The 8421-nt window shown below is 55.0% G+C and overlaps 1 non-coding gene and 1 pseudogene across 1 annotated transcript; both read right to left on the bottom strand.

Annotated features, from left to right (window-relative positions):
* Window positions 1–3405: 3405 nt before the first annotated feature.
* LOC143187775 (large subunit ribosomal RNA) lies at window positions 3406–6317 on the bottom strand (annotated as a pseudogene).
* Window positions 6318–7672: 1355 nt separating this feature from the next.
* Window positions 7673–7827, bottom strand: LOC143187776 (5.8S ribosomal RNA). The gene has a single exon (XR_013003289.1). It is a non-coding gene; the product is annotated as a 5.8S ribosomal RNA (ribosomal RNA).
* Between the last annotated feature and the right edge of the window lie 594 nt (window positions 7828–8421).

Raw genomic sequence — 8421 nt, 5'->3', positions numbered from 1 at the left:
ATGTGACATCGATCCAGGACTCGCCGGTCGGGCTGGAGTACGTCGGAATACTTCCAGCCTCGTTCAAAATAACCAGGTCGTGCTGCGCGATAAACTCTTCGAGCTTCTCGCCTCGAACGTCAATTTTCGTTCCGCCCCACATAGGAGACTTCGCGTTGACGTCAGCCGCAATCACGACCCGCTTATGGTGGAGGGCACAGAGTGCCTTTTCCAATCGTGCCAGACTTGGCTCAATGTCTTCCGAGCATTGAAAGTACTGGCTGATGAGGTAGAAGTTACCAAAACTACCGCTAATGTTGACGCATGACATGTGTGAGTCGCACAGGTGCGAGATTTTGACCACAGACACCCCTGGGTTTCTGACGGCAATTGCCGCCATCACCGGGACTGCGCCTGTGACTACTTTCGTCGCAACCCCAAGGCCGGGTACGGTGCCCCGAGCACTGTAGGGTTCCTGAGCGAGCAGCACATCGATGCCTTTGTCGCGCATAACGGCGTTCGTTTCGTCCAGAACAACTCGGGAGCGCCGCATATTATGCTGCAACACCCGAAGTCTACTGATTGAACCGTGTTTTGGTCTTCTAACCATAATTGGTCTGCGAGATTACCTGCACAGAAGCGGCTTGATAAGCCGCACAAGTTATGTCTCTCGACCTATGGTTGTGCTTCTTGCCCTCTGCTTTGCAATTGGAGCAAACGGGAGGTTTGTCCTTGCTTTTGCAGGTGGCAAAGGTATGCCCCTTTTCGGAGCAGTGACCGCAGACCTCATCCGATCGGCAATGCTTCGCTGTGTGGCCAAAGGCTTGACACTTGAAGCAACGGGTGACACAGATGTAGTCCTGTACTCGACAGGACATCCAACCTATGAACACCCGACCAGAGCTCTTGAGTCTGTTGCGAACCATTGGGCTCACCTCTACGACCCAGTTGGCAGCCTCCGACTTGCCTTTCGGTGTGGTTGCAAACCGCACCTTCAGGCCAGAGGACACATCCTTCTGAGTCAGGTCAGCCAGGTTCTGCTTCCAGATACTCAAGCCGACGTCTTCCTTCTTCACCGCCTTAGGAACGTCGTACACAATAAGTGTAGGGTTCCTCTTAGACGGGACGGAGACCGAGAGTCCTGCCTCCTTGAGCTTGCTACTCCCTGTGAAAGCAGCGAGATCCTCTTTGCGATCTGTCTCGACGGCGATGCCACCATTGTGGATGCGTCGAACTGACTTCACGCGGATCTGTGCCTTCAGCGGTTTCACCAAAGACAGGACTTTACGCTTGGTCGCGTCGCTGTCCTGTACTTTGCCCTTCGGCGGGAAGATGCGCACCACATTACGTGGCGGCTGCACCGCGTCTGGGGAAACTCTCGGAGCGTCGACCTTCACCGCATCGGCGTAGGTCGACACGCGCTTCGCCGGTTGGGAGATCGCTTTCGGCTGCGGGGGCGCCTTCAGCGATCTCTTGACCGCGCTCTCTACGGCCGCTTGCGACTTTTTAACGTCGCTGCGCACCGCGGCCAGCTGGCCTTCTAAGAAGCTGTTCCGAAGAAGCAGCTCCTGTACCAACTGGTAGAGCGCGTCGGCATGTCCAAGGATACTAGACGCAGCCCATCTGTTTACCTTAGACTCCTTCTGAAAACAGACAGATCTTACGTCCGACACCTTGGCTCGGGCTTCGTCTCTGATGAGATCGAGAGGCCTCACGGTGGTCCCAGGCACCGTGGAGTACGGTGCCCTTCCCTTCTGGTCCCCTTTCTTCGTGTTGGCCTTGGCTTTGACTTTGGCGTCAGCCTTGGCCTTAGCCTCGGCGTTTGCCTCTGTCTCCGCTTTAGCCTTCACTACGATCGGGGACTCGTTCGAGACGGTTTGGCCCCCTACCCGGTCGGGTTCCTTATCCCCAGCGACCGGGTCTTTACCTTTGGTGGGGCTTGGCGGTTCCGCCTTCACCACCACCTTTGGTGGAGTTTTGCCCGTGTTTCCACGGGGTCCGTCCTTTTTAAGCGCTGACCCACGCGCGGCGTCCTTATCAGCAGCGGGCGCGGGTTTCACGCTTTTGAGACTGCGCGCAGTCTCTCTCTCTCTCAGGCTGCTCATCCGGGCGACCGGATTCACAACCATCTGGCCCTTTTCGCTCCCTCGGGAGGGAGCTACTTTGCCTGTCGAGGCCTTACGGGTAGACGCTTTCGCGTCCTTCGCCGCAAGCCTCGCGCTTGTACGTCCCGCTAGGCTGCTGGGAGCAGCTTTCGCGTTCAATTTGGCCATTTCGTGCTTCACGTCGTGAAGCACTACTTGCGCCTGCTTGTTTGTTTTTTGATTGGGGCGTTTCATATCCATAGTGCATATAGATTATTTCATCCCGGTGTGTGCCCCAGCCTCCTCGGACCCTCAATATGGAACCCGGCATCCACCGGGTTAGGACATCACCCGGGATATAGTCCGCACAGCCAAGGCCGACAGGGTCTCCCCTGACTCCAGGGCCCGCTTCCTCGCCCAGAGAGAACCCACTCGTGCAAGCACGTATGGTCATTCCCCAAGCCGATTGACTAGGCAAAGGGCTACTTTTCTCGCCTAGCCGCCCGTCTAGTCGAAGCGGAGGCCAAAGGTACGTGTTGGGGACGTCTCACCCGCAGGGGAGGGCCCCCTCAGATCCCAGGATCCCCTTTTCCGACGACACGGGTCGCCGCGCACGGCAAACACGCAGGAGGTGGTGATTTCGAACAGGCACCCCACTGTTCGTAGCCCGTTCCTTTTCTGGGCCCACACAATGCATGGAACTGGGCACTTGAGCCAAAGGCCCTTTGGGCCGCCTCGCTAAGATCCGATTTGCTTGGCTCTTTCGCCCTCCGAAGAGGGGTAAGCCGACCGGTGGGACCGCGTGGAGGTTCGAGATCATAACGATTTGCGTCACGAGAGGCTAAGACCAGCTCAGATAGTATGTTACGCTTCGTGATCGCCAATAAGACATCGGACTCCCGATTGCCCTGGCGCCCAAGTCCTGTGCGGACAAAGGCATAACGCCCCCGTTGAGGCCTGTTGAGTGTCTTCGGTATACACCTCTGAACACTCAACGCACACAGCAATAGCCGGGTTTCCAGCGGCGTATTGCTTTGCACCGATTCACGGGACATGCCCGTCTTCCAGATGTTTTGGAAGCCCATGGCCTAGTGGGAACCCATCCACACCAACCATGGGGTCCAGCGATGAGAGGTTGGACGAGACCTCTCGATGGTGCTTATTCGCTTTTTGCGTGGCTGCATTTAGTGTGCGGTCTCAATCGATCAGATCTTGCATTCGGGGGCGCTTCTGAGACGGAGCCACGTCTCTGCGCAGGACAACCACTATGAGGACCGAGTCCCTGCAGCTCCCCCCAGTCTAGGATACTAGTTTGGGCAAGCCCAACCCGACACCTCAAGCGACATTGGGGATCTTAACCGCTGCCCACCAGTAGATAGGGACAGAGGGAATCTCGTTAATCCATTCATGCGCGTCACTAATTAGATGACGAGGCATTTGGCTACCTTAAGAGAGTCATAGTTACTCCCGCCGTTTACCCGCGCTTTTTTGAATTTCTTCACGTTGACATTCAGAGCACTGGGCAGAAATCACATTGCGTCAACACCCGCGGGGGCCATCGCAATGCTTTGTTTTAATTAGACAGTCGGATTCCCCTGGTCCGTGCCAGTTCTGAGCCGAGCGTTGAATGGCGGCCGAAGAAACGACACGCGACGGCTGAACCGACGCGGAAGCCTCGCAGCAAGGAAGATCCGCGGGAGGCCAAGGCACGGGACCGAGTTCGGATCCCAGGACGTCGACCGAAGTCTAAGACCCTTCACCTCGCCCAGGCCCGGCACGTCAGCCAGACCCGCTTCCCGACCAAGCCCGACACGCCCCGCTCCTCAGAGCCAATCCTTATTCCGAAGTTACGGATCCAATTTGCCGACTTCCCTTACCTACATTAATCTATCGACTAGAGGCTCTTGACCTTGGAGACCTGCTGCGGATATGGGTACGAACCGGCGCGAGACCTCCCGTGGCCCTCTCCTGGATTTTCAAGGTCCGAGGGGAATATCCAGACACCGCAGCAACTGCGGTGCTCTTCGCGTTCCGAACCCTATCTCCTTGCTAGAAGTTTCCAGGGAACTCGAACGCTTATACAGAAAAGAAAACTCTTCCCAGATCTCCCGACGGCTTCTCCAGGTCATTTTGGGTTACCCCGACGAACACTCAATGAGGGCCCGGATGTTAAACGGTTCCGCTGCCGGGTTCCGGAATAGCAACCGGATTCCCTTTCGCCCAACGTGTGTGTGTCTCTTTTTTTTTTATCTTTCAATTTATCTCTTTGTATAATAATATGTTTGCAGACATTGATTTTAGGACACCACATTTGCATAGGATTTCTCTTAGGGCTTAGGATCGACTGACTCGTGTGCAACGGCTGTTCACACGAAACCCTTCTCCACGTCAGTCCTCCAGGGTCTCGCTAGAGTATTTGCTACTACCACCAAGATCTGCACCGACGGCGGCTCCAGGCAGGCTCACGCCCAGACCCTTCTGCGCACACCGCCGCGACCCTCCTACTCGTCAGGGCTTCATGGAGGACGGTCACCAGTAATGGCACCGTCCCTCCCCACTTGCCGCTGACGGCAGAGTATAGGCGCGACGCTTCAGCGCCATCCATTTTCAGGGCTAGTTGCTTCGGCAGGTGAGTTGTTACACACTCCTTAGCGGATTCCGACTTCCATGGCCACCGTCCTGCTGTCTTAAGCAACCAACGCCTTTCATGGTATCCCATAAACGTCGACTTAGGCGCCTTAACTCTGCGTTTGGTTCATCCCACAGCGCCAGTTCTGCTTACCAAAATTGGCCCACTTGGCACTCTAATCCGAAATCTCGTGGCTTCAATGAACCAAGCAAGCCAGAGATCTCACCCATTTAAAGTTTGAGAATAGGTTGAGGTCGTTTCGGCCCCAAGGCCTCTAATCATTCGCTTTACCAGATGAGACTCGACGCGTCCCCGAAGGAACGGAGGAGTGAGTGCCAGCTATCCTGAGGGAAACTTCGGAGGGAACCAGCTACTAGATGGTTTGATTAGTCTTTCGCCCCTATACCTAGTTCCAGCGATCGATTTGCACGTCAGAATCGCTACGGACCTCCATCAGGGTTTCCCCTGACTTCGTCCTGACCAGGCATAGTTCACCATCTTTCGGGTACCAACGTGTACGCTCTAGGTGCGCCTCTTCTCGCAATGAGAACGAGACGCCCCGGGAGTGCGGAGCACTATGCAGCGCCCATCCTCCCTCGGCCGACGCAAAGGACGACCTTCACTTTCATTTCGCCTTTAGGTTTACTCATCCCAATGACTCGCGCACATGTTAGGCTCCTTGGTCCGTGTTTCAAGACGGGTCCTGAGAGTACCCAAAGCAATAGCGCCGCCGACAGGTAATTCAAAGCTTGGCCAGTCCGAGGGCTCCGCCGGCTAACAGCTGGCCAGGCCCGTGAACGGGAAAGACGTCCGTACCACAGGGCAAACAAAGCTGACCGAGCTTGCGGCGGGCCTGACGCACCGTTCGAATGAGAAGACTGGTTGCGGCCCGATACCATCTGGGGGAACACCGTCGCGCAGCCGGTCGGGTCACCGAGGGTCCGTCGCGCACGCACAAGGCGACGCAACGGTCTAACCGCCCGGGCCGTAGACCGACACGCAACGGGTCGCGACGTCCTACTAGGGGAGAAGTGCACGTCTACGTAGCCGGAACGTTCGCCGTTGGCCGTAACATCCGTGCGCCCTCCTTGCGGAAAAGCGACGGACACCCCTTTCGGGGTTTCGCGCACCAACGGGAGCCAGCATTTGTCGACGATGAATCTCCCCTTTCGAACTTTTGGGTTTCTCAGGTTTACCCCTGAACGGTTTCACGTACTCTTGAACTCTCTCTTCAAAGTTCTTTTCAACTTTCCCTCACGGTACTTGTTCGCTATCGGTCTCGTGGTTGTATTTAGCCTTAGATGGAGTTTACCACCCACTTAGGGCTGCATTCTCAAGCAACCCGACTCTAAGGAGAGACCCTCCCGAGACGCGCACCGGTCGCTACGGGCCTGGCACCCTCTATGGGTAAATGGCCCCATTCAAGATGGACTTGGACGCGATGCAACGTCACGGGATAAACGGATCCTCCCGAACACTACATTTCCCTGCGGCAGTACCGCGGGATTCAGTGCTGGGCTCTTTCCTGTTCGCTCGCCGCTACTAAGGAAATCCTTGTTAGTTTCTTTTCCTCCGCTTAGTAATATGCTTAAATTCAGCGGGTAATCTCGCCTACTCTGAGGTCGTCGTATACGTGTTAAATATATCACACACGTAGAGTGATATATTTTATATATGTGTAAAAATGACGAAAGAAGCTGTGGCGTAATCCTCGTACAACGGGGGCACACAACCGAGAGAAGCGGACCAGGCAGAGTGTGTGAACGAATGTTACGAGAAATGGGAAATGAGAGAGAGACTTGAGATCATGTTCGATGCGTCGTCCCAACTTCGCCGTGTGCCTTCGGAATATGTTGTCGTAACGCAACAGCAGCGTTTCCAAAGGTAAGGAAGCTCCTCGTAATTCGCCAGAAGTGATCAGCGGAAAGTAAGTCACATCGTCCTTAATGCGCCACACCAAAGCATCTTCGCGTCTCGTTTAATTCGATCTAAAGGAGAGAGACTCTCGCCAGGCGACTGCCGGTATGGTTTAACGCCCGTCCGCTTGCTTTTTGTATAGCTTTCGTGGACTGGACGACCGGACTTGACGCGCGGTCTCTCTCGGCGATCGACTAACGCGAAGACATGGGGCGACCGGACGCTGCTACCTTTCCACCTCCTCCTTCTAGGAGAGAAGTCATCCCTATGTGATGAGTCATATATATGGCGGCTGTGTAAGCCTCGCCAAAGAGGATTCAGGATACAGAAACAAGTTGTAGTACAACACAACACATTCACGGAGCCACAAACGACTCGACCGAAACGTGGCCGGGGAAGATGCATCCCGGAACTTCATCGTTTCGACGAATGAGTGCCTCCTTTTCGCGTTGTTCCTGCAACAAGACGATCCCTCTAGAATCCCTGGGGCTCTGTTTCTCGTCATACATTTCTTCACCACACTACACGGGTGGGGTATACGCGATCTCGTGTTCATGCTCACTCGCACACCCTTTCATTGTCCTTCTCTGTAGTCTCACGACAAACTCTCTTGTGTGTCGTTGCGGGTTACGCACGCCTCTTTCTTACACGCATCATTTCAGACTACGTCGGGAGCGCGGATGAAAACTCGCACGAAAAGCGAACGCTGTCTGTTAACAATCACGAGGGTATTTGGCGAGACACGGAGGCTGGTCGATGATCGTACGTCCGCGCGCTTGCGTCCGGAGCGGTGCACATACACACACGGGCGGTCGACAAATTAAGCGACTCACGACGCCGTGTGAAAATTAGCACTCACGCAAGTCCGGAACGACAAAGCAACGACGATGACGACGATGTCTCCAGTCATCTGCCGCGTACACACAACCTTCTTCCCTCCATGACGTCTAGAGCGTATTCTCGCTTGTTTTCGTGCGACCGCGGCAAACGCCGACGAACGGTCCAACAATCGCTCGTACGTGACACCGAGATGCCAACGTAAGCAGTCTTAAGGTTACGTGAACGACCCTCAGCCAGGCGTGGTCCAGGAATTGTATCCGTGGACCGCAATGTGCGTTCGAAATGTCGATGTTCATGTGTCCTGCAGTTCACACGTTGACGCGCAATTAGCTGCGTTCTTCATCGACCCACGAGCCAAGTGATCCACCGTTCAGGGTTGTATTTTAATATTCTGTGTTCATGTATATATATATATCATACTCGTATATAGTTCTCGGGTTCGGAAGAATCCGAGACCCGCGCCTCCAACTAGCACACGGTCGATGGAGGTTCGGGCGTCGCGACACTTCGTCCGAACGAACGAAAGTGACGACACAGGGGTCTCTGGGATGCGGTTCCGCACGGAGACCGCCACGCAATTGCGAACGGTTCCCGTAACGGCCAGGCGTAGAGTACATTTAAAAACCTAGGATCAACCTGGAGAGTACGATGGAGCCGACGGGGATACCCCGATCAAGTGAACCACGTACATCCACGGTGTTCTCCTCTGAAACGACACCCCCCATTTTATTGTCGCAGCGCCCTGCACGTACGTATTCCCCTCCTGATTTGGATAGCCGATTAGAACGGACTTCGCAGCCGGCTTCGATCGGTCTTTCTCATCCCCTTAAATTCACACACAAATTCCATTATTCTTGGGAGTCAGACTCACGAAAGTCGAAGCTGTTAACAGCCGGTCCACAGTTGTTGTTCACACGGCAGGAATACGTACCCTACGGCCGCACATCGACGCGGGATACGTGTCGCGTCCTA

This window comes from Calliopsis andreniformis, unplaced genomic scaffold (assembly GCF_051401765.1).
Source record: "Calliopsis andreniformis isolate RMS-2024a unplaced genomic scaffold, iyCalAndr_principal scaffold0265, whole genome shotgun sequence".
Lineage (NCBI taxonomy): Eukaryota > Metazoa > Arthropoda > Insecta > Hymenoptera > Andrenidae > Calliopsis > Calliopsis andreniformis.
Note: the sequence above shows the minus strand (reverse complement) of the source record. Positions and strands in the feature narration are given on the sequence as shown.